Source organism: Hippoglossus stenolepis, chromosome 7 (genome assembly GCF_022539355.2).
Source record: "Hippoglossus stenolepis isolate QCI-W04-F060 chromosome 7, HSTE1.2, whole genome shotgun sequence".
NCBI lineage: Eukaryota > Metazoa > Chordata > Actinopteri > Pleuronectiformes > Pleuronectidae > Hippoglossus > Hippoglossus stenolepis.
The window spans coordinates 24,254,327-24,281,731 of record NC_061489.1 but is presented as its reverse complement, the minus strand read 5'-3'; the positions used below and the strand labels follow the sequence as shown (position 1 = coordinate 24,281,731).

The window sequence follows — 27,405 nt, the reverse complement described above, 5'->3', positions numbered from 1 at the left end:
CTCCAACACTTGTCCATAAACCATGCCAGGCCCTGCGCCATTGCCCATATGTGAAATCAATACCTGGTTCCAAACTAGCCCCGTCCAAACTACCAGCGCCTTCGTGTTTCACATCCCCGTAATCTGCCTCCTGAACTCTGCGAGACTCGCCGTGAAATAAATCGGCTATCAGGAAGACGAATTGTAAGTAAATCTTTTTGCCTGCGATTGTGGAAAAATCTGGACCCAAAAAACGATGGCGAAGGACATCCAATCCGCTGTCTGGAAAACGCTGCATCCGTGTAATTCAAGACAACGCAGCAGCTGTAAGGATGACATTGATCGTTTCAAAATACCTCTTTTTTCCACTTCTTGATATCGGACCGCTGTGGCTGCCGGAGATTTCTTTACCAGGAAACCGAGGAGAGCGGCGGCGGCGGCTTCCTCCCTGCGTTTGATCAGAACCATACCGAACGGAGGAGGAGGTCATTTGTTGGATTTATCTGCACCACCACAGACTTCAAGGTCTGGCAGACATCTTTTTGTAACATGGATCATTGTGACAGTGACACAAACTCCAAACCTGTGGACGTGTATGCTCGGTTTCTGGCAGCATGAAGCGACATGTACATCTTTTTAAAGCGTATTTCTGAGCAGGGTTGTTACTGTGTGGATCTGAACGTCATTCCTGTTTTTAAATTGACATTCAAACAGGCACCAGAGTTAATCTGAGACTGTTAATTGTTGTATCGCGAGCAGATGCCCGCAGACTGTTTTATGACCTGATTACCATGTTCCTCCGTGTGTCACAACACAGGAATGTTAATTCAGCCCCAGTTTGTGCAGCGGAGAGGGAGGTCGGGAGGATGAGGCATCCCAGAATAGTGGAGCTTATGTAGTCAGTGCACACCGGCCCCGTGGAGCGGTGAGGACTTGCTAATGGCGAGGATGATCCCCTCCTCCCAGTAGGTACCTCCTGTTCCTGTACACACTAGTTAAACATGGTCAGAAATATGTTGTTGTTGTTGCAGCACACATAAAAACATTAGTGTTATTGTCATTAATACGGAGTCGGATAATAGAAAACAAAATATGAAGAACGGAAAATAAAATTTCTGCAAACACTTACATTTATAATGGTCCCAGAAACCGTCTACAGCAACTTTCAGGACAAACATTCAGGAACTCGTTTGTCCCTGCTACTATTGGACTTTTAGATATTTCAAAACAGTTTTATATGATTTAAATATTGTAGTTTCATGTATTCATTTCCTGACTGCACAACAAATTACCCCTCAGGGATCATGGAGATATCCTTGATCCCTGAATTCCAAGTTCATCCTCTGATTGAATTTTCAAAATTTCAATTCAATGCCATTTTATTTGTACGGCACCAAATCATACATCATCTCATTTGGCTTAACACAGAAACGTCCAAGAGAGAAACACTCATGCCAAACAATGTCTACTGAATTAATAAATGGATTTTTAACAATTAATCACAATAATTGTATTATTGTAATTAATTGTTGTAGTTAATTGATCTTAAATCAGGTAGTTAGGGATGTAAATCACAAAACATGTAATAATCATAACATCCAGTAGTGTGGTAGTAGTAGTTTTGGGCCAATACTGTTAAACAGGAAACTCAACAGTAATACTACAGGTTCAAATAATGTCAATTCATTGTTTGTCTCAAGGAAACTCTCCTCGTTTTATCTCCGGGGAAAACAAACACGACAAGGCTGCACGTTGTTGTTATCCAGCTTTAAATGTGTCTGTTAAAGCATCAAGGCAGTGAAGCTTTTTTAACCTTGTTCTACTGTCAGATATTTGTCTTTATAACTGGTAATTGTTGGTCACAGCGCAGGGACCAAACCCCCCCGAACCTTTACCACTTGATTTACAGTCTAATTTATCCCCAACCTCTGAGACCACAAATGGAGATTCCTAAAAACATTCGTGAAACAGAGAGAGGCTCCTCGCTTTCTCTAAGTTATTATAGTCATTGAGAAAGCAGGTTAAACCCAAGATAGAGGGCCAACCTTAAATATAAAGCAGCAGGAGATGGAAGAGTTGGCTTTCAAAGGGAGATATATGGCCAGTACAAGACCAGGATCAGTTGCTTTGGGAACTTAAAACCTCGGATGACAGTGAGAGCCATTTATAATATTAAGATGAATAGGCTCATCCTGGCAACAGCTGGCACGGCCGGGGGTTTGTCTCGTTTGATGCAAATGAACCAGATCGCCGTGTGTTCAGAGGCTATTTAAAGGCAAAAAACGTTGATTTAAAATAGGAGGAAAGAAAGTTGATGGTGCACTTGGTGGTGGTGGTGGTGTGTGTTTTTTTTTTTATAGCTCTTCTGTGAAACACTTTGTGACGTCTCTGCGGGGGAAAGGTAGAATATAAATAAAGAACTCACTGCGCATTATAACACAACAGGAACAAAAAAGGAAGAATATTTAGGTTTTAATTTGGGGTAAACAGTTGATTCCAGCCTTGTCTCTGCCTCTCGGTAGTTATCCCCCTTGTTGGTTTTAGTTCACAGGCCTGATCCTTTACCACTGACGAGGTATGACAGTGTCAGCTTCACCCCACTTCAGGAGTATCCCACTGTGGCAGGTAAAATCTCCCAAATCAACAGCACACATGTTCCACGTTACAGTGGGAACGGCCTCCAAAAAGCCTCTTTCTCCGAGAGTGGCCCGCGTCGATGACAGACGTGTTCTGATTCCACATATGTTGAAATGCAGAAAGCGTTACATGGCCTCTTTGATACAGGATGATTTATAGGGCCTTGACACCGGTTGCAAATGTCTTCGGCTCCGAGGGCACGGGGAGGCCCCGCGCTGCAAGGAGATAGTGCCGATCGAGTCACATTCAGGGCCACGACAGAACGGATTGCGTTTCCACTCGGAGGTTTTTTTGACCTGTTGCCTTTTTGTTCCTCGTTTGGTCATTGTTGTCAAATGTTCTTTCTCATAGACGGACGGAAGGAAACTAAAAAGAAAAGAAGAGCCGGATAAAATTACGACCTGGTGGATTTTCAGTGCCTCCTTACTGACAATGCCATCTGGGAGAAATTGTAATCGAACATCCCTCCGGTTTCTTGTTGTGCACAGATTCCATGCTCCAATTAGACGAGGTTTCTGCAGATACATGCAAGAGGGGGGGGAAAAAGCAGAGAAAGCTTGGTGAAATGTGCCCAGTGTTCATAAAGGACACTGCCAAAATGGTCTGCGTTACAAAATGAGGTTGGCTGAGGTCACTGTGTTGCGAGGTATAATTATATCGTAAAACTAAGCCTCTTGCTCCAGCGTAATTGTAGATAAACAGAGATCTGATTTGTGACACTTCTCAAGTTCGAATCCGGACTGATGCAGCTAATTCAATTAGCAAATGGGGGATCACGCAGCCCCTTAATAGGGATTGGTGGGGATGAGCGAACTTGTTCTCAAAAATTAATTACCTATCACATTTCTCGTGGTCATCAAAGTGACCGGGGCTAATGGCACGGCTAAATCCATATTCAGCCAAGCGCTCATGTTCCATTAGAAATGTCAGTCACTCGCTTGACAGAGTAGTGCAGTAATGTTTTCTGTTGACTCGCGCCCTTCAGAAAGGCCCCAGCATGCAAATGAGCTCCTTAGCTGCGTCTCAGACGATGGAGTAATTTGGTTTAGAGGGCATACATAAATATTTGAGCAACAAACTCTTGGTCACGCGGAACACCGACAAACAAACCTGGGTACAAGTGGGCAATTAATATGTACAGTTAGACGTCCCGCAGGAGGATGGAGTGTAAGTGACAGCATGCAAGCGGTGGCTCAGTGTCATTTTGCATCTCCATTACGCCGCCGCTCTGTTGAATAACTCCTCAAATCTGTGCAGCGCTGATAATAAGTTGCATCGGAGGCTAAGTGCCTGTGTGTTGTTTTAATCTAAATGATGTTGTTGGTTGAATATTCTGCTGCTAAACTTATTGATGGATTTATTCTGCAGTGGGTTGCTTCTTAAAAAAGTTGTTTGTAGTGACCAGGCAGTTTAAAGTGACTCAGATAAAACTTTGTCTTGGCAGTGGTCATAGCGAACAGGTTGTACATTAAAGAAAAGTATTTGTAGTAATGTAACTGAAAATATTGCAAGATCCCATAATTCCCTTTAGAAGATAACAGCTTACAACTTTGCGCAACTTGCTTGAATTTTAAGGAGACGCTCTTCTAATTAATGATCTAATGGGAGAACAGAGCATAACTTTACTTTTTTTTTAAATAACCCAACGCTCTAAATCCTCTACTTAAATCGTTATGTTTACGACTCTGCTCTTTACAGGCGCAGCTCCGGCCTGAACAGATGAAGACAGCTCTCCGGCTGTGGGCGCAGTACACAGGTATGGTATGGCAAGCGTGTGATAGAAACATGAGCCCGAACCGTAAACGTGCCATGAAGGCTCGGGAATGTTCAAGTGCTGGGCTGAGCTTCAGATTGAGTTTTCAGTCGGAGGGGGCGTTCATGAAATCCTGTCAGGGTCCAGTTTGTGAAGTAAAATCAAGACCAAGGACAGTTTAAATATATAATGAAGATTAGTCTTATTTTTCTTTAGATGTGCTTGATCTCAGAGAGGATAAATATAGCAGGAGAACTTTAACGTGTGATACAGTATGTAAGGAAAATAGTTTAATGAAACTATATCTAAGACAGAGATTTTACTCCATTTTATCTTTATCTAAGGAGTTTTTAAAATAGTTTATTTCAAGATTGTCTTGATACTGATATTTTAACTTGCAGTCCTTTAAGTTCAAACACAAAAAGTCTTATAATTTGAAGCCGAAGGACACTATGAAAATGTTGAATCTGTCTTTTAGAGGCGTTTGTTTTTATACCTGCAACAGTGGGATCAAATCAAAGAGAGTTACTGTCTGTGTTAAACAAGAAGAGGCAGAAGAAAAGGAAGAAATGCACTTTACTCATTTCCACTCACTACTGTAACAGTCCAGACCTCTGAACTGAGCTGGACTATGAGGAACAAGCTCTTCTGCCGACGTCAAACAAGCAAATGGGTCAAAACCAAATCCCGGAGCTGTGAATACAATGTAGTCTTCACGCTGGCAGGTTGTTTGTTTTACGCGTGGCCTGAGATAATTAGCCCAGAAGTAATGACTGCTCTCTGATGACAGCCGCTGAAACCTGAGACCCCGGTGTGACATGCTCTCCCCGTCACTCTCCCCTGCCCAACAACTGCAGCGGGGTTATTTTTTGCCCCGGCTGCTAGCGGGGCTAACCTGGCGCCAGCCCCTGGGACCTGGTGATCTAGGGGGGCTGACAGGGCCAGTGCTGCCATTCGACCCTTAACCTCCCACGCCCCTTCTGATGCCAAACGGCAAACAGAACCCAACACTGAAAACACTGTCATGGCGTCCACCTTCGCCAGAGAGGAATAAGGAAAAATATCTTATACCGAGTTTTGAGTTAAAGGAGACAGATCTCAGATGTGGGAGAGGTGGAGGGTGATAGTTGAGTAGAAGTGAGAACCTTGTGGACCAAGTCAAGTCCTACAGTAGTAGCTTCTGTTTCTTCTGACTTAGCAAACAAGCTAAAGGCTTCTGATTGGAATCCAAATGTTAGAATAAAGGACAAGATGGTGAATATTCTTCGTACGTTTGAAGGTCTTCTGCACAATTGAAGTTACCGACTGCCATTAGATGTTAGCAGATGTTAGAAGGTGTTAGCAGCCGCCAAAGGATGTTAAGGACATAACTTCAGTTGTGCATTATAGCGTCATGAAGTGTTTGAGCCTTGGAATCAACAGACTTGAGGGGACGCTGCAGCTCAGGGTCAATCTTTAAGAAATTAAACAATCCATGAAGATCTGTTATCGTAAATCTTGTGATGTGAAGTTCAGACTTTCAATGTCCATAGACTGTGTAAAAAGATGGATGAAGCTGTATGTTTTGCTTAAGGAATATGAATCTACTGTTTATTTTACACTTATAGACATGTATAGGACTTCTTTAGCTAAGTTGTTCACACTAGTTTCTTTGGATTGACTTGCATTCTCCTCAAACAGCCTTGTTTAAATGTCCCGGATCTGAAAACACCTCTCGATGGTACTTAAATTGTCCGTCACGTTATGCAGGGCAGCAGCCGCCCGCTGGGCCACAGCTTAACAAAGGCCATGTAGCTTGATCTTCCTCAAATCTAAAGCAAACAGGCGCAACATGACAATCATGCCACACCAGCGCACTGCAGCCTTAGAGGGAAAACAGTGACTTTCCCCGAGCGGCTATCGGAGCTTTGCCGCCCGCCAAGTGCGAAGGCCTCACAATCCACCGCACTTGTAGGGGGCGCGGATCCTGGCCAGCTCCCAGGAACCCGCTTGTCCTTTTCCAGACCTTTAACTGCTCCAACCAGAGCTTCTCAACAACCAGAGCTTTTCAAACTGGCACTGTCATCTAAATTTGAACGAGTTTCGATGACTCCAACAACAAGGAATGGCATTGCTCAAGCAGCTAAAAGACAGCATGCCACAGACATGCGTCTTTCTTTTGAAGATGATCCCGTGTCTCCGGTTGTCAGTTGTCTTTTTGTTCCCTGAGTATATGCTCTTCAAAGAAGTTAAGGAGGAGGACCCCGACTCCCTACAGATTTGAATCATGTTTCTGGTGCTGAAACAGGAAACGTACGTAACTGTAGGTGTATTTCAGGATTGTTTATGGAGCTTGACATAGTATTTCGAGTATTTTCAGACATGGAAAGAATTAATGTGAAGCTCATTTTCCAGTGATAGCTTATATGTGTATCCTCGTAGGTTTACACGTTGACCATCTCTAAAATGTCTCATTGATTTATGATTAAATATTCAGTTGTGTGAATGACGTCCAGGGTTTAAATATATAACTTAGCAGAGCAAAAGGACAACAAGCAATTTATCCCCAAGAATTTATTTGGTATAAATCTCTCTGAGCTGTATCTCTCCAAGTCAACATCTACAGTTGTAACTGTCATGAGGCGGGGAAGTCCGACCCGTATCTCTTTTCCTCTCAAAGGTTTAGAGGTTACATCCTTGCTCTTGAAAGGCAGACACTAACATTTAAAAGGCCTGAAGGACTGAGGGGTTGTCACTCGTGACCTCCAAATGGTATTCATTCCTTGTCGGTCTTGTGTGTGAAACATTTCTGTTGACACCCTGCAATGCGGCGTTGATGAGTTAATCTAGCAGCTGAGTGTGTCCTTTAACTGCACCCCAGCCCCCTGCAGATTTTCAGAAGAAAAACAGCCCTTATCTCCATGGGAGAAGGGGTGGAAATCGGGGGCCGGGGTGGTCATAAATTCACAGGACCCTGGCCCAAACGTGTGGCCTCCTTTGTGGACAGAGCGCTCGGTCATGACTGCTTCAGCGACTCGCTCCAAGAGTTTGAATCGGCCTCGGTCTTTATCGGGTGTCCAGTTTGACACAGGACTTTGGAAGCGTGGAGTATTTTGTATCTTTGTGTTGGGGGGTGTTGTGGGGGGTCTATAAAAGGAGAACACATTCCTCCTCCAGGTTGAGCAAGACTTGCAAAGACAAGTGAAGGACATCGTAAAAAAAAAAAAAAACTGCATTCTCCCCACACTTCGATTTGATATAAATTGAGCTTAGGTGAGTTTTTGTGGGGGGGGGGGGGAATCCATAACCGGTTTTGACCCGTCACTCTTGAACCCTGGTCCCTCGGCCTGGAGGTCCCTGTGGAGTCAACAGCACCGGGCAGAATTACCCGTGGATATTACTTGAACCATCCTGGACGGGGTCCAGGGTTGCCTGAGATCAGGACAACAAAAATAGGCTTAGAGTATGCTCAGCCCTAAGTATGAAATCCACACTAAGGCTCAGTGCCTTATTGTATGTGTGGGTCGCTGCACGGATATCATTTACTTCTCAGAACCGTCTTGTAACCCGGGCTTATTAGACAGCCTTAATAAGGACATCTGACAGCTGAGGCAAGTTCCTCTCGAACCACGCCGATGTAGGTTTTAACATTCTGATGAGCTGGCTGCTTTCAGGTTGCATGAATGAAAGTGTTTCCATCGTTGGAGGGGTCACGATGAGAATGAGTCCTTTTTTAAAGTAAGCATGTAAAAGCACAACAACACAACGCAGCCAGAAGTGATTTAGCAGACACCAGCACACACATTCTTGGAATATTTGTTGCATATCTTGTGTGATTTGTTTGGACATTGACCTGCAACATTGGAAATTAATATCCACTGGCAATAGAGGTATTTAAAGTGTAATTTACTCTTGCATTTAAAAAAAAAAAATCAAATAAAAACTGTGTGAGTGCAACACGCAACTCAGGTTTTTCACTGTGGGAAAGTTTGGCTCATCCTCAGCAGGGGTCCGGCTGAGCAAGGGGGGAGTTTGCATGCAAGCTGGATGTGAAGGTGGTAATGACCAGGGTATTCTTTCACACTGACAGCTCCTCTGACATCTTGGAATTCATCTCTTGCGGCGCATATTCACGGGCTTAAGACGGCACCGCGGCTGCCTCGCAGGCTGCATCTCACTTATTGTACGAGGCAGAAACAGCTGTAAATAGAGACCTGGGTGCGAGAGCAACAAAGCTCTGACACATCTACAATAACTGCAGCATCTTCCAAACGCTCCCACGCAAGTGCCACCGCTCTTATTTACGGGGGGGAAAATTGATTTGTTTGTGTCATGCCACAGTTTCAGTAAACTCCTGAAGGCCGGGGGGGTCTTACTGACAGTTTGACACCTACGAGGCAAAGGTGAACGGCAAGTGTGGCGCCATCAACAGCCTTAGCTTCTTAGCGCGCAGCTTTGACACTAGATCCTGAAGGCTTATTATGAGGGATGAATAATGTGAGGCAGAATAAATCAATCCAGAACTGTGTCATGAAACCCTGTCAGCATGACGTCGCAAAATTTAAATTATGTGAAGGAAAAATGAAAGAAACACAGTAAAGAACCTGGTAAATGGACGTATTGAAGATGGTGAATGGGTGAATATACTTCATTTCAACACTAATAGGCCGAAAAAAAAATAATATAGCAATAATTATCACAATTTGATTTTAATCAATAGCAATATAACAGAAGCTCAATAAATATCAACATGATAAAACCCTTTGAGAAATGTTTTGATGTTTTGCATGTGTTCCTCAACCTTCACTCAGGAGCATTCATGAGTCTTTAAACTTGAATAATACTAATGATAATCATAATAATAATTATTGTGATATACCCCAATTAAGAAATACACATTTCCATTATTCACCTCCACAAAATTTGATTTAGATTTCATGTTTGTCCGATTTTAAAAGTTTTTTCCAACTGCAAAATACAAATCTAACTTTTCTACTGGATGAGGTTTTATTATTTATCGAGTATCTAATAACATTGGTTCATCGTGACATTCATCTTCACCACTGTGGCGTCACAGTTTACACTTCGAACGCGTCAACATGCTCACACACTGCAGCACATATTAATCTTCTTCTTTTTTTATGTTCTTCAGGTGCCTCGGGGGATAATGGCCAAACTCCAAGAAGAAGAAAAAAGTAAAAAGAGCATTTATTTCTGCTGGAGCCCAGTTGTTCTCGTCTTTAACACACAGACACTCAAGCTACAACTTGAGCCCATTTGTTATCTCTTGCCTCAGCACAAGTTATTTAGCCTGTCAGCAGAATGATAAACTCTCCCCTGCCATGGGTGTCACTTTGACAGCGAAGCTCACGCATTAGCCAATAAACGTGTGAGGTGGACGGGAATGAAGAGATTCAGCCGCAGAATAAGACACCGGCCACTCGGAAAAGTGACAGCGGCTCCGACACAATGATCAATAACACAAAATGAAAATAAACGATGCCGCTTTTCCAGGAGTTCAAGGCAGCACAGGTCCAACTTGTGATTAAACGCTGCTTTTTATAGACTGGTTCTGCCCCAATTTAACAACGGTGACTGAAGAGCTTTACGTAACGTTGTATAAACATACATGTCCGGTGCACACTTGGGTTAGACCTCTTCAGATGTGTCTATAAATGCTTCAGATCACATGTGAAATGCCGTGAACTGTACTGAGGCTCTGGGTATTGTTCACAGAAAAGACTGTGCCACATGGTGCAGCCATTAATCACAGTTAACCTGACATTATGGGACTTCATTTTTTTTTTTTAGGGTGAGAGTTGGACATCGGGTCGGAGAAAGGTCGAGGTTCATTTTTGGTGAATTTGTTGCGGCCCCTCCAAAACTTTAATGAGACTTTTCTTCAGGAGTATGTTTCCTCTTGTAGACGCTAACAGCTCTTTGGTCAATGATGTCTTTACAAAAACAAAAAAGGTAATCGTAAACTTAAAAAAAATCTTTATTATTAAGTAAACTGTTTTCTTTTTTAGTGTAGTCTAAGCCTCTCTTTACTAATTATCTTTTAATTTATGAATCTAATTCTGCTGCTTAAACATGTTCGATGACAAATATATTTTTATTAGAATTTTCACGTCTAAATAGGTTTTTATTAATAATAGGAAATCAGGTTTTTAGTCCTTTAACAAACAGTAACCGCAGGAAACTGCTTCGTGCTTCAACTTGCACTGAACAGGACATTATTAATATAAAGGTACATGTGGAGACAACAAACATTTGCATCATGTAACAGTAAAATCGTCATGTTTGTTTTTCCGCATGCAGCCTCAGCACTTACGTCTCTAATCACATGAACGACACCATCAAGCTCCTCGTCACTCTTCCTCATAAAACCATAATGGGATGTTTTGACAGCGGTCCCTCTCTTTCATTGCCCTTCAATGTTAAGTTGATTTTTTTTTGGATGCGGGACACCACGTTATTAGCCCCCAATTAGTAAGTGTTGTGTTACTCTTCTTGCCGAGTGTGGAAGTTGCCACCTCCTGATTGATTGGCTTCCTGTCACCACGGATGTTTATGAATGAACTAAGCCCCCATTTTTTCGTGCTTATACTCGAAGGATCCTCGCGGAGACGAGACTTGAGAAACTCCAATGCTCTGACCGGCCGCTCTGTGATTCCTCCCCAGTGGGAATCTGAGAGGGGACGGACGGGACAGGAGGTAAAATCAAGCTGCTTCCTAATAGAGCTCTGGAGCAAATCACCCCCTGAAACTACATGTGACATATATAATGTACATATCATGTGCTCCAGCTGTCATTGTGTTCCTCATATGTCAAACCTGATCCGTTTCTCCTAATGCTGATCTACGTTTGTTTTTATTTACATGGAAAGTGGTGTTTTCTGGTGTGTAGATTAAACTATTATGATTATTGTTGCTATTAATGTTGTTATGTGTAATAATATTGCAGATCTGTGTTAGTGCGAGTGAACTGAAACGTGATTTTTTATGCCTTTATCTCATTAATATGCAAACTTAAAATCTGTAAAAAGTTGAAAGAGTTGCATCTTCAGAATCACATACTGTTAAAAATGATAGAAATTGCATTTTTATATCTTTAAATGAAGGAAACTCAATCTTCCTGTTTGTATTTTCCCAAATTCACTTCATAAGCCCAAGTTTGGATTTGACTGGTCGTCGATTAAATCAAAACAAAGACACACTCACTCAACTCTGCATAATTTCAAATCAACACCTCGGCATTAATGGGCCCCGCTGCAGGACTGCGTGTGATAATGTTTGCGGAGGAGCTGCCGAGTTCAGCTGTTGCTTTACTTTAACAGTGCACAGAATGCCCTCAGTGTTCACTTTGAAGAAAAAGTGTCCATCAGATGGCCGACACTCTGAGGAATAGTTAAGCTTACACATGTGGAAAAAAAACAAAAAACTTGGAATGTGCTGTCTCCACTTGGCAAGATGTCACAGTTCTGCTCCGTACATTTGTCGTGACCCCAATTCTGTCTGCTGCTTTCCTTTCCATGCATCCTCTGCTGCTGCCGCTGCCGCTGCCGCTGCTGCTGGCAGCTCGAGCTGGGACAGACACCAAGCTGAGGTCTGACCCCTGCTGACAGAAATGAGGTTTGTATTTAAGACCTGTTGCTGGGGTATTACACTGAACAGCGTCTGGTCCAACTGCAGCCGGTTAGATACAGTTGGCCTGATCCAGCATGAAGTGCTAAATTGGTTATTGCTCCAAAAAATGTTGCCGTTATGTGAGGGATTTAAAAAAAATGGAGCTGCTCAACTGTTAGGATGTGTGTGTGTGTGTGTGTGTGTGTGTGTGTGTGTCTGTGTGTGTGTGTGTGTCTGTGTGAGCAACTGTGTGAGGGCATAACACGCTCATTTTAATGTATGTGGACATTCTGTGAGCATGCATACATGTACACGTGTATGTGTACACATGTTTGTTTGCGTGTGTTGTGTTGCTATGGTGTCAGACAGTAAGAAGTGTGACCAGCCACCTGCTGGAGAGAGAAGCCTCACAGAGAGGCAGCGAGGAGGGGAGGAAATGAGAAGACAGAGGACGGAGTAGAGGAGAGGACAGACAGAAAAAGGAGACATAGGAGGAAGAGTCTCCTTCACTCCTTGTGCTACATGGTCCAGTCCCACTCTGGCGAGTAGGCAGGTCTTTAACGTGATAAACATGAAATGGGACCACGAGCGCTGATCACGAGCCAAGTGACACACGTCTCTGCTCCACTTCTTCACGCAGGCCTCAAATGATTTGCTGGGCGACGATCGAGCCCAGTGTTAATTATTATTTGGCTTTTTACATTTCGTCTCGGCCAAACACATCATGAGCTGCTCTTACTCGTTACAGATCAGGCCTCTAGCATTCCACTAATTTATGATCCACAAACCAATGTTTGGAATAGTTTCCCAGATTCACACTGGGACTGGGATGAAGTCAATCTTGATGAAGAACCAAAATTCATATTTTAGTAATATTATCATGCTCGAGTTCAGGGGTGAGACAGCTCCGTGATTAAAGAACCACATCAGGCCAAAGTGTTTATTGGATAACGTTAAGTACAAAACAACTAATACACACTAATACACACTATGACACTTCTCCTGCAAATTACTACAATAATAATAACTTTATTTGTATAGCACTTATCTAAACAAGGTTAGAAAGTGCTTCACGAAAAGACATGGCAAAAAATAAATGAACTAAAATAAAAAGCTTTAATTTTTAAGCGCCAAATTATATCATAATCAGGTCAAACACATAAAATTCCATATACTGACTTGTCTTGAAGTTACTTGAAACCCGACTGACGACTGTTCGGGGTTCCCAGCTGAATGTTCCTTCACCAGAAGGTTAACACGTTGGATTATTACTAAAATATCTCAACTATTTAACAGAGTTCCGTGAATTCTGGTTCAGACGTCCCGTCAGATTATTCTAAGGATTTTGTTGATCCTCTGACTTTTCCTGTTGCACCGCTGGGATGGATTTTATTACTCAATTCATTGCCATGATATTTTATACATAAACAACCCCCCAGGAAGAAAATGTTCCAATTATCTGGAAAGCAAGTGAAATTCTCATCAGCCTATTTCACTCATTTATCACTATTATGATCCCTGTGGTCATATATAAGTTACCTCCATGTAAAAGTATCAGGACTAGTATAACACAGCATTTCCAACAGTGACGTAAAAGTGATAAGACTAAATGTTCTGAAACCTTTTCCCAAACCATCAAATAGTATTTTAAGTGGGTTTATTTATGAGGAAGATCCAGGTCCAATATTTGCCTTCGTCCCAGTGGGGATAACGTTCCTGTGTGGCCTCCGTGCACCTGAAGCTATGTCACACTCGTCTTTACAAATAGACATGAGCAGCAGTTGGAGAATGATCCGTCCTTTAAAGCCGTGCCAGTGGCAGCTCCATTAAATACATGTCCTTTTGATTTGTCTGAAGACTATGACATGAATTACAACCACGTCCATTAGAAATACACAATGAGCTTAGCGGAGAGCTCAGTCACATTTCGCCGTGTACCACCAGTATGTTGTACTGCATGGTGGAATCAATTACATACACATAACATGGATATCTCTGTTCTAGTCTGTTACTTTCACGGCATAAATATTTTACTTTAATCATCTATCTCACTTTATTGGTTGAAACCACGTGCTGTGAATTTTAGACGACAATGTCACCGTTACAATTATTGTACTTTGGACATTTTAATTGATTCTCACAGGCGGAAACTTCAGCTGCTCTCAGACCTGCTCTGAGGTCCAGATAGTTTTCTGAAATGTTCCATTAGGGGCTGTATGTGAGAATGAACATAGTCTGAGTCAGTTGTTCTAGAGGTTTTTTAGGCAAAACGTGACATTAGACAAGTTACTTCTGTTGATAGTAAAAAAAAAACTCAAGACCTGTTCCTATGATGTTGATTTTAATTAATGTTAACAATAATTTTTTACTTCTTTTTATATCTTTTGCAAGTTTAATGCTTTTATCCTAAGTCTTTGTTTTATTGCTAATGTGTTTTTATTATCTTATTTCATGTTACTATTACTTTATTGTAAAGCACTTTTAAATGCATTTTATGTGTGAAAGGTGCTGTATAAATATAGTTTGTTATAATTTTATTATTTTGTCCTATTGTTATAAACACGCCTGACCTGAACAACCTACTGCTGTTGCAAATATGTGATGTTTGAGGTTTCTGCATATGTTCAGATGAACTGTGGGCGAAGTTTTATCAAAAACAATGAATTTCCTTAATTGTTGTTGTCAGTTTTATTTTCCTCTCAATCCTCTGATTCACACTAGTCCATTACCCTGATTAAAATTAAAAGAAATAAGCTTTATACTCAAACTTCCGTCCATCCATTAGTTAAACCAAACTATTTACTTTTCCTTTGCGGTGTCAACCCCAGCTGACATCGAGCACAACGTTGGACACAGGGCGAACTGTCAGAGACACATTTACACCTCCAAGTCACCAATTAACCTAACACGTGTAATTAGACTGTGGGAGGAACGAGGCCCGGAGAGAACCCGATTATTCCTTAATACATAATCACGAGAAAAACTCTCCCACAATCTCAATCACGTGTGTGTTTCGTTTCTTATTTTTCAGGACGTATCTTCTCATCATGTTTGTGAAACACTAACAACGTGTCAAAACACCGGGTTCAAGCTCCCGGTGAACAGGGCAGAAAAGTGTTGAGGCTAATTCTGTACCCGTGTTGTTCCACCCCGGTGTGATCCCCTGCCATCTGGCGACAGCTTTCGAGCAGAGGTTGGCACACGTCCACGACTCTTACTTCCATCGCACCGGTAACGCTCGCTGTCTATTTATACAGTGCGAGCAAATGGCCATAGCAGGTTTTGTAGCGTGGCTTTAACAAGCAGAAGTGTCCGAACAAAGGAACCGAGGGATTGACAGGGCTATGTGTCGGGGGATGTTTGAGATGACTTCTGCCTTGTTGAAAAAAAGCATCCACTTCCTCACACTGGAGCTGGGATTGCTCATTTTCTTCATATCCCCCCCCCCGAGCACTGGGCACAACTGGGGCAGTCTGGGAGAGTCCAGCCCCATTGTTGTCCCTCCTGGGGTTTGAACACAAGCCGGGACCACCTTCGGTCTCCGTCACGCATTGTTCACCGCTGCACTGCGACAGAACCCCCCCGTCTTTTTACCACGACTGCACTGGGACATCTGGTCTTACAGCGGCCGCCACCTGTTCCCGAGGAGGGATCGCTCACAAAACTGGGATCCATGATATGCCCATTTGTCGGCTGCATTAGTTGCAGCGCGTCATGTGATGTGACAGACTAAGCTCTGTACTCGGTAGTGTCTCAAATTTCCCATTAAAGACGCACAGAATGAGCGAGCGAGGGCGGAGAGAGGTGATTAGTTTTTTTTTTTATACATTTCATACAATAAGCGGAGCTCTGCAGCCGAAGCTGTGAGCGATACAGGAATGAAACAGTCCGAGCTCTGTTCAGTTTTTACGCTGGAATGTTGCAAACATGAGATCTGCTCATTCCAAATTAGTTCAACATGAACCCAATGAATTATTTTTTTTTCATAGAGAGCAGTGGATGTTGGGTACAGCAGAGGCTGAAGTGGGGCCGGCTGATTGGACGGATATATCGTCTGTGGGCGACTGGCTTCATTGTCGGTTGTTTTTCATGTTTGGACGTTTGTTTTATTTGGTAATATAATGATCTGCCTCCTTTCATTCTATATACAATTAACCTAGGAACTGCCACTTATTGTATATTACATATATTAATTCATTCATTCATTCTGTCCATCCTGACTCGCTCACTTTTCTCTCTTTCGACCTCAGCAGACGTCTCTGACCTGCTACAGTTTAAACGTATTTTCAGCTTCTTAATATCCTTGCGTCAACTTTTTTGCAGCGCACGTGTCGTCAACCTTATGAAGATGTTTTCTTAAAAGTGTTTTTTTCTATCTGCATGTGTTTCCCGAGCTGTAGCTCTCTCGGCTACCGGTTCACTCCCCATTTAAGGCTTTTACTGTCGTGTCAATAAGGTCAACATGCCCAAAAATATCTAAAAAAGAAAAGCGTAGGAGGTTGGTTGAAGCCGGGATAATCGTTTGTAAAGGTCTCTGATTCTGCTCGTCCGTAAACGCAGCCCTGAAGTTATAAAACTCCTGAAGTCTCCGTTTTAGGGGCTGGAAACCTGTGAACGCCCGGCACACATGAAGCAAATGCCCTTTAAAACTAAAACATATCAGTGTGGATATAGACTCAGTCTGTGCCCTGATTTTACAACGAATTGAACAAGAGTCTATAAAAACCAATAACTGAGTCAAGATGGAACAAAAAAAAAAATCTAAATACTTCCACGTAATCAAGCCGAGAGGGAAGTGAAGCCAAGAGCCTTCTGTATCCATCTGGCAGGAAAAAGGTATAAAATCATCGACTCCTTCACGAGGAGGCATTTCAAACAGTCAGCGACTTCAAGAGTGGAAGACAATTTATAGATCAAACCTACTGTGTGTTATTAATAGACTTAAAATTACAAGGACTGTAAGTTTATATATATATATATATATATGGAGAGAGAGAGAGAGAGCTCTTAGCAAAAGTCACGGCCATTTGCTCTTGAGAATTTGCCTCAGGAATCTGTGTCCAGATGTGCTCTTTAAGAACAGTTGGGTGCTAATAAGGTGCCAAGAGAAACAGGAGGACGGCACATGAGTCAAATCCTGGACATCAAGCAGGGAGGGAGGGAGAGACGGAGACGGAGACGGAGGAGAGCTGAGACGTGGTTAACTCAACAGTCAGATGACGCCTCAGTGTCATAACCTGGAAGTTGGAAGCTCCGATATTCAGAAGGTTCAGTTTAAAATATGTTTAGGTCAGTTGAGCCTGTGTAACACATAAATGTCCAAAATCAAGGTCAATATGTGTAGATATAAGAAAGTAACATTGTCTGCCAGTGAAATACAGCAAAATCTTGGAAAAACTAAATAGAAAATGCTTATCTAGTTATGTTTAATTGATATTATTAAATCACAACTTAAGTAGGTGACCTTTGTACCATGAAATACTTAACATGAGGTTCAAATCAGTGTGTTTTCATTATCATACGTATGATGATGATCATCACAGTGGAACAGTTATTTCCGGTCTTGGTTTCCTGGAAAATCAGTTCGGTGGTTTCTGTGTAATCCTGCTGACGCACAAACAAACAAACCGACCGGGGGTGAAAACATGAGGTAGCTTTTAAATTAAAGGAAAACACAGACACATCCGAGGTGAGAATATTATCATCTGCTATTGTTTTGTACTTTTTATACTAAACTGCAAAGGTATTTATGTATGAGTATATAGAATTATACAAATATACGTATGTTTATGTATATGCACATGTGCATGAGTGTCCAGTGTGAGATTACTCACTGGCAAGAGCTCTGAGGGGGGAGTTAAGGAAAACACATCCAACTTCCTCTCTGTAAGTAACAGGCACACTCTGAGGAGGTGTTTCCCATCAGGGGGTAAAAACAACCAGGAGCAGGAGCTTATTCACACCCGCCTGGTTAATTAGCTTCCCAGTGGTGCTCGGGAGGTTTTCACCTCGCCTCGCCCAGCGGGGAGACGCAGGAGAGACGTCTTTCAACTTCAGGGAGACGTCTGAACCAGGAAAGTTGCCACAGATCTCTCCTGAGCCGAGTCTTACACAATAATGGCCTGAAGCGATGCATGTTTAGTAAAAAGAACTGTATTTCCTATATGGGTGTGTTTGTGTTACAGTGTTTTGCAAAGTGAAAACAAGACCAGTCAATATCTTACAAATATAAAACATATTGAACAAATTTGTTTAAAGGTGCATATTGTATTTTATAACATATATCATGTTGTGTTTACTGTTGTGGGATCAATTCTTTTTTTCCTCCACTGAGGAGGTTTGGTTTTCATCCGTGTTTGTTTGATATTTAGCAGGATTGCACAAAAACTAGATTTTCTACGAAACCTGGCGGACGGATGTGTTTTGGGTCAGGGAAGAAGTCACTGCTGCTGATCCAGGATTTTAGTTCTTTCACTTTTATTTAACATTTGTGTTATTTGACATGTTTGTGAATTTCTAAAGAAATAATCCACAGAGTCATATTTAGGGGACTGATATTTGTGAGTGTGTGTAATGTGGTTGGATTGAATTTAAGGGGACGGGGGGGACGGGGGGTCCCCTAGTTTGAAGTAGGCATCTACAAAATCCCGACTTTGCCCCAGTTCCCCTGTTCCCTCTTTGCTCGGGTCCGTCTCAAGTCTTTCGAGTGTCCCCCACACGTCTCTGCCTCGCTCCCGATCCCCTTCCCCTCGACTCCGCTCATTGTTTTGGGCTCAGCAGCTGCTCTGGGATTTAGTTATCATCATTCAGGGAGGCAGAGAGGACATCAAGACATTTCCTCTGGGGAGTCTGTGGGAGCCTGGAGGAGCTGCATCGGACACAGTTTGATAAAGAGTCTGTGTGTCGGTGACACTGAAATGCCTCCCAAGTGACCCCCCCCCCTGCTAGCTCCTCAGACTCAGGAGGACAGTTTGGGAGCCTCATTTGCTCCGTGCGATTTATTAAAATCACCAGAAGCCTCGGCCTGACACGGTCACGTAGCGGAAAACTTACAGAAAAGTGAAATGAAGCATTATCTTGTGTAAACATAAAAAGCTTGGGAGGCCTGGAAGGTTTAATTTGAGCAAATCTCTTTTATTCCTTTCGTGATTATTTGTTACGTTACATTCATTTATCTTTTAGTTGCCCGCTGAGCATTTTTTACAACTTTAGAATAACAAAGCAAACAAAGTAGGAAAGATAATCCGTCCGGAAGCATCTTAAATAATGTATGTTTTTTTCCCCATGTGAGTAAGAGAACATGTGTTTTTGATGACCGTGTTTGCACATGCATGAGGCTGCAATTACAGATGCATGTGCATGAATAAGAGTTTGAAACAAGTTCAATTTTTGCTGCATGTTCTTGTAAAGTTCAATCAATTCATACAATACTAGTTTTAGGTTTTTTTTGTGTCAACACTGCAGCTAAATTGGATCATGTGTCCGTTTAAATCAGACACTTCACCATCATTTTCCTGCTCGTTCTCTATTGATCAGATCTCTGTGCGGATCTTTATTGCATTTCTGTTTATTGCATTTCTTCATTTCATTTCTCTCCGTGACAACGTTTGGCTCAGCGTACACGGGGACTGTTTGGTGGAAGGCCTCATCAGAGGGGAATCCAAATCAATTTGTCAGGTCGTGTTTGACCGACTCATTACTGGCGGCTCGATTAAAAAGCAGGGAGGGCTCAGGTGACTGACAAGGCAGCTGAAGCCATTATGCAGAGAAGTGGGAACCCGTCCCAGCGTTGGACGGACCATCCCTGTCCAGAGGCCTCCGAAACCCATCCATCACCAGGAATTTCATTTGGCTCCTTAATGTGGGCTACATGTTGTTTTGGAAGCCGCAGAAATGCTCAGAATTCGTCCAGATTGGACCGTGGGCCGAGCGGGCTCACTCGTTGTTATCATCAACCACTATTGTCTTTCATTGATTTGGCAGGAGAGGAGAGACTGACCATGTTGGAAATGGAGGCGTGTTCCCCAGGTCGGTGCCAACACTGGGCAAGATCAAATACTCAAGTCTGCTTCCTTTGCCAAGGACGGCAATTAAAGCACATTCCTCTCCGGGCTGGATCCTGGTTTTAAATGTCTCCAATATTTCCTTTTAAACAATTGTGGAAACAGTTTGGATTATTAACATGTGTGTCCACTCAGTCCAGCCCGCAGAAGAAATGAATTGCTCAGCTTTGATGAGCGCTTTAATAAATTATCATATTTGTCAGGAGACACATTCCTCGGAAATCTAACGTTTTGTTTCATTATTGTTCAAACATCCGCACAAGAAAACTCAGAATCACAGGCTGGTCTTCACACAAATAAACATAGTGAACTAAACACATTATGTCTGTTGTTCATTTGTGCTTATCAAGTCTTTAAGGATCTTTTTTTTAATTATAAAGTCCCACTTTATGACCCTGAGATTAATGAATGTAATCCAAAACTACACAATTGGTAATTAAGCTGTTTTCAGACATGAAAGTTTGCTTTGTCAGGTCTGACACGTTCACAGGAACGTGGGAAGTTTTTATTTAAACATCGACAACAGGGTCGGTCCTTATCGCCGAAATCTCTCGAATCTCATTGTGTTTCCATGTTGACGTCTCCTTCGGTGCGTTCTTCTTGTCTTGCAGCTCTTTTTCATCCTGTGATATTTATATTCTTTTTGTTTGTTTGTTTTTAAATTTTAAATCATCAACACACACGCTCGCTGTAATTTTTCCTGCTGTGTTGACAACACAGCGACGTCAGACACACGACCGTCTACAAACCAGTCAATGTCAAAGTACAGGTGGACGCAGCCCAGGGAGGTGATGACGACAGGGACGAACTTATATCATGCAAAACACCTGAGTGGGCTCAATAAAATGCAATTCAAACCAAAAACTAAATGGATTCAATTTAAACAAAGTAACAAAGACATGAAGCTGTGTTTGACTTTCAGGTGTGAAAACGCTAGCTAAATATGCATTAGCTAAATGTTGTCGTCCGTCGTACCTTCTTTCTCTTGTTCTTCTGCAGTGTTTCCTCTCGCTCTTCGCTGCCTGTCCAAAAAACAAACTACGCCAAAAGAAATTTAAAAGGAAACGACCTTGTATTTCCTGCGTTTACATCAACTCTGCGTTAAAACATTCTCCTGATGACTCAACGTTTTTCTTGCACTCCAGCTTCACTTTACGGCTTAAAGAGGCGTTTATTAAGATGACAAATGGATCACGGCCGCAACGAGCGGCGCTTATCACCATCACTCTGTTTCCATTTCCACCAGCATTCTGGGCCCCTCCACAGATCTTCGTCACGGGCCCTTAAGTATTTGATACCCGACGTCACGCTGTGTTTATGATACCGCCAAAACCTTTATTACCGTCTCGGCTATCATAACAGTCGGGGGACTCGCTGGGGGCAGAAAAATGGCCGGCAGGCCTTTTTAGATGGGAGCCCATATGCATGCTGATAGATGTAATCCTCCTTCTCCCCCTCTTGCCCTCTGTTTGCTACCCCACACGGCCCTCACCAGCGACGGATCCCCCTTCAAGGCTGTGAACCCACACGGCGCTCCAGCCTGCCTTCATGCTTGTTGACTTCAGAGGGCTCTGATGTCATAATGAAGGGGGCTGGCACTTGGACTTGTCTCCTCGGGAATTTCATGCTCCCCGTGTTTTGAGGCAGACTAAGACGCTCAGCTGGCAGGTACAGTAGAAATTGGAGTTTTATTGCCTCTGGCCCGGGGGGGATTACCAGCCACCCCTGCAGCAGGAACAGGGCAGCCAAGGCGGCGGCAGCATCAGGCCCCCCCCCCCACGCTCGCTCCCTTGAACCTTCAGGCTGCATTTCTCACGCCATCTAATCTGAAACCATGGCTCAAATCGTGCTAATCTCCTCCAAATACAAAGGGATCCAGGGTGGTATATCATTTACAACAGTGGCCTGCTTAAATAGTTAATTGATTCATTGCACCACAGAGGATATGACATATTTTAGAAATGAAGAAGTGCAACTACTTGTTATTTTCTTGCTTATAAACGACATCTTTCTGATGTTTAAACAACGTGTCCAGCAGGAGTCCGGTTAAAGACGGGCAAAGGAGGAGACGAAACAAAAAGGATGTGTTTTGCTAAATGCAGTCTCACAGTGGCAGATATTGGAATGTGCACGTGCCAGAAACAATGTGCAAGATGTTGAGGCTTAACAGGAAAACAGGGAGAAGCCGGGGACAGAGTGAATATGTATTTGTTTTTACTGGGGAGACACATGTTCAGTGTCTATCTCTCAGCATAGATCTTTATTACATCAAACGGCCTGTTCCATGTCAGAGCACGAGCGGGGAACAAAGCCTAAGTTATTTCCTCCGATACCTTTAATGATGTAATGTACGTTGCCATCAGCTCGCGGGGAGCAGCAATCAGTCGGGATATATGGCGTTCCCACACGACTCCCGGAGCAGATCGTCAGCGCACAGCCGCACTTGACAGGGGTACAAATTTATCATTTGCTTTACGATATCCCTCAAATCAGTTCAGAATGCCTTTAAAAGAGGCCGCGCGGGGGGGGAAGCAACGCAAAGACACATGTGAGTCGTCTGTTTGCTATCGTGCTCCACGCGGAACATAAATTCTGGGCTTCCACATGCAGCAGGACGGGCCTGAAGTGGGAGCAGACGTACTTTTCTATTAAAGAGAAGATTCTCCGATTTGTTAACGGCTTGAGTTGAGTTGAGTGACGGTGAAAATGTTAGGAAATTATGAGATATGTTCATAATTTGCAGACGGGATCTTTTTGCATTAAAAGCTTTTAGTGACACGATCACCTCAAGTTCTCCCTGAGGGTTCAGGACAGAGGGTGTTACACCTTCTACAGATTTTTAAGCCCCATGAGTCTGACTGGGATTTGGGCTTTATACATTATAGTGGGAGGCTTTGGATCAGGAGGTGTAGCGGGTCGTCCGCTAATCAGAAGGTCGGTGGTTGGATTCCCACATTCCTCATGCTATTTAGGTGTAAATGGGCAAGATACTGATGTATGATAGAGAAAGTGCTGCACATAGATGCACTGTATGAATGTAATGTGTTTAAATTGGTGAGTGGTCATCAAGAATACAAAAGATCTTATTTAAATACAGACCATTTACAGAAATTATATAATATAAATAGTATTTTATCACATACACACATTTCCAATACTCTGATTTCTCCCCTGGGCCTTGATAAAGCATCATTTTGTTTTATCTCATCAGTTCCTATTGAGGTATTTTCCAGCTAAACTCAAGAAGAAAGACGATATTCATACTGTTGGTAATTAACAAAGATGAGGTTGGGAAAAAAAACTTGTATTACACCCATTGTATTTCAATACTTGTTTGTGAACAATCATGATAATTCGATCAGCGCAGACACCCACTTGGGATTGTGATCTGAGTTTCTTTCTTTAATCCCTCTTTTATTAAACAACACATCAGCGCTGCGTTATGCTTATTTACCTCATGGAGCCGCGGCGGCTGACGAGCGATGTTTGCATTCCTGCAGAGACGATTCTTTTTCTTTTTTCTGGGAGGGAGAATGACAATAAAGCCAAACACATTTCTCATCTTTCAGGCAATAACAAGATTACGTGATGGATCAGCCTCCTGGGAAACTGTTTCCATGCAGCCAATTACAAACCACTCTCCCCCACACACACACACACACACACACACACACACTCTGCTCAACAACACTGTGTCAGATGATGTTTCATTAGCTGTCATTAGAGGCAGATCAGAGAAATCACAGGGCGTAATTACACTTTTCTGCCTGTGTGTCGTTTGATGAGATTTGGTGAATGTTTGTGTAAAACATTTGTGTCCTAAGATCGTTTTCTTTTGTACGGTAATTTACATTTTGCTTGCAACTTATAACATAAATATAATAGTGAAATACAAATTATCTCTGTAGTTTTTTGATTCTGTAACGGCCGTATAATCAGCACCGAACCTCTGCTCGCTAAGAAATGGCTTTTAGGATTTGATTTGAAAGAATTCAGGAGCACTTTAGCATATGGACAGAAATCCAACTCTTCCGTGCGGATGCTTCCTCCCTGCGAGCTTGTATGTGTATGTTTCTTCTTAGCAACACATGATGACGAAGACATTTCACATATGATTACAATTTATGACTGCATTTTTGAATGGTTTCTATTAATCCGCTGCATCCACTCCTCTCCTTCCTCCTCTCCAGGCTCTCGCTCGTGTTGCAGACAGAACGGTTCGGAGTGAAATGTCACCAGAGGATCTCCGCGGCGTTTGATCTGCGTGGTCACGAGGAACTAAGTAACTGACGAAAGCTTGATTGGAGCGATAACTAGCTCTGGCAGCCGTCTGACGAGTCAACGTCTCCTGTAGCGTTCTGCAGCGGCGATGAGCTTCTGAGAGAAGATTAGACTGAACCCAAAAGTGAAGGAGGATCTAATGAGCAAAAAATAAGAGCAGATCCCAAACAGATGCTCTGGTAGGAAGGCACACGGCCACGGCTATTTTGAATTCATTATTTATTTCCCCTTACCCCCCTCTAATGCTCGGAAATGTGTATTTGGCCCAGCTGTCATCGAGCGTGGCGCTGCTGATAGGGGATTTGTCGTGTGTTTACCCAGACGCAAGCGGCTCAATGGTTGCAAGGGTCCGTTGTCTCATGCAAACCCCATCATTGGGTTAAAGCATTTGAAGAGCAATAATATTTTGATGTGGCGAGCTGCTTAGGATCTGAAACTTTGACGTGCAGAACGAGGGGCTGTGGTTGTGGTTTGATTCATGCGTCCTTCTCGCCGGAGGGTGGACACAAAACGTCTTGGGCCTGAACCCAATAGCCTCTAATCAGTGGGAGCAATGCATCACAAGTGCAGAAGAACACACAAAGACCTGCAGTGTAGTCGCATAAAACACAAGAGGTTCAATAAGAAACCCGACAGAACTCATTTCTTTAAATATATACCATCGTCGTGAGCAGTTGTCGACTGACACGATATTTCAGGCTGGAAATTTGACTCCGATCCTCGGTCGCCGTGTTCACGCAAAACCACCAGACCGCTGATTTTGTTTTAGGCTAAACCCTATTTGTTGTAACAGATACGAAGAGAGTCATACTATGTTGATCTGGGAGGTAGAAGAAGAAAACAAGAAACCAATCTGAATACTGATTTTTCTATGTATTTTCAGGCTGTGAATCGATAAAAACTCAGTAGGAGTCTGTACTCAGGGAAAAGTACCACATGTACTTTTCTACTTGAGTAAAAGCAAGTGCATGCTTTTACAGGTTTAGTGTTATATTTTCTTATTGGATCTTCCTGGACCAGTTCCCCTCTCGTTATTTAAATTACTTTTAAAAATATAAAAAACTCGAAAGTACAGATATTTGCTGATACATGTCCTGGAGTCACCTGCAAATAAATCTACTTAACTAAAGTACAGTTACATGAACAATTTACTTAAGTACAGTAATAAAGCAAAAGTACTTCCCACCACTGAATGTGAGGAAGTCAAAAGGGTCAGATTACAAAGTTCTCTTATTGATTTCCATAAAGCAAACTAAAGCACTAAAATTTAAATGATAAAACTTTTACAGTGCCATTTGTGTCATAAATTCTCACATGGTCTCATTCGCACTTTCTCCAGGAGGCTGGAGGAGGAAAAGTTCCAGAAAGTTTCCAGAGCAACTGACTCTGACTCTTGCCTTCTCACATGTAGAGCCCTTGTTGGTCTCTCATGTTCTCTGATGGGCACGTTTCCAGCCCTGCATGCCTCCTTTTGACAAATGCACTGTCGATGGCTGAAGGTTTTGCGATTTGCACGACGTACCGACATGAAGTCGGTGACTGCGTTGTCTGTCAGCCATTTTCTGTTTGAGCCTGTTTGAGCCTTTTCTGTGGCACTGAACAAATCTAAATCCTTCGACTGAGGATCGGCAGGAGTTAGATAACCTAAACTTAAATGTATGCTACTTGAGCAGTAATACACGGTATGTCCTGCTGATAATATATAAATAAATGTTTTGTTTGCACATGCAGTACTGACACTGAACAATGGGGGGAGCATTAGTGTGCAGGTGATGAGAAGCAGGTGAGTGTGAAAGGGGAACGAGCTGCTTTTGCCTGAATGGAAACGTCACGGTGCCTGAATATGGATGTGTTGCTACGTTGCACAGCTGGAATAATAACTAAGTGTTGTGCATTTCAAACAGATGCTGGAAGTTGCTACACTGGAATGCTAAATGAAATCATGGAAAACAGTTTCCTTCTGCAAGGTACCTTCACGTCCCTCCTCTCCTTCATCACGTTAATGTCTCATCAATGCTTATTACTCACTGGACTTCTTTCTCCAGTGTCTTTGTGTTTTGTTGCTGCAGATCCGGGATCGTGGTAGCGGCCACGTCGGAGATCGTGGTGGCAGCTGATCGTGGATTATGATTACAACTAGATTGCTTAGATTCACAATATTCCTACTCACATATACTATAATTATTGGCAATACTAATGAGGATTAATAATAATAACTAATAGTTTTCCCTCACTCTTACTGAGGATTAAGAAGAGAGGATGTCGCCTTTTCTTAAGCCCTGCGAGACTAATTGTGATTTTTGAATACAAATGAAATTTGATTGATTGATTGATTGAAGTAAAACCTTTACTAAATCAATATATATCATTTTTGTATAACATGATCATGAAGACAATATCTAACCTTGCTGGATACCTTCATCAGTGTGATGAATTTGGATTTCTTTATCCGGAATATAAGTGGAAGAAATGATCGATCAGCCAGAACACAAAACCAGTTCCTGCGAAGCCGTTTGCATTCGACTGATCTTCGGGCCAAATATGAAGTGAACCACTGATTGTGAACCACGGAAACAACTGGCATTCATTAATGTGAAGGAGAGCGAACTGTCCCTGGAAAGATAAATGAACGAGGGACCGAGTGAAGTCTGAGTGTGAGCTGCGTCTTTCAGCACGGGCTCTGGCTCTCTGCTGGGACACCAGCGAGTGGATGCTGCCGCTGGAAGCTGAAGAAACAACGAGCAGCCGAGCAGATGATGACTGAGTGTTGGGCTTTGATCTGCCGACGCACGTTCGGTCTGCCTTTTGTCTCCTCGCACATAAACTTTCATTTTAAAACCAATGCAAATGACTCAAAGTGCCGGACAAACACCTTGATGATCCCAAAACCTGGACCGGGTTCAACGAGGATGTCTGCGTTTTCGATAATAAAACTAATATTCTGATTCACCGTACGAAGGACTTTCATTATTAAAGTTCAGCAGTTCAGAGTTCAATGAGGCTGCGTCGCTTCTCTTGTGTTTTCACTTTAAAACGTAAAAAAATCATCGTCCAGATGAGAATTTTGACTTGATATGTAACCTC

The 27,405-nt window shown here is 42.6% G+C and overlaps 1 long non-coding RNA gene across 4 annotated transcripts; it reads left to right on the top strand.

Annotated features, from left to right (window-relative positions):
• LOC124852082 lies at nt 1-27,405 on the top strand. 4 transcript variants are annotated; one of them, XR_007032825.1, is made up of 6 exons: nt 1-183; nt 4,315-4,372; nt 10,965-11,065; nt 11,930-11,983; nt 24,231-26,288; nt 26,391-27,405. It is a non-coding gene; the product is annotated as an uncharacterized LOC124852082 (long non-coding RNA). The 4 variants fall into 4 exon arrangements; XR_007032823.1 differs by lacking the exons at nt 24,231-26,288; nt 26,391-27,405 and adding an exon at nt 19,594-21,459 and having other exon boundaries at nt 20-183; XR_007032826.1 differs by lacking the exons at nt 24,231-26,288; nt 26,391-27,405 and adding an exon at nt 19,961-21,459 and having other exon boundaries at nt 45-183.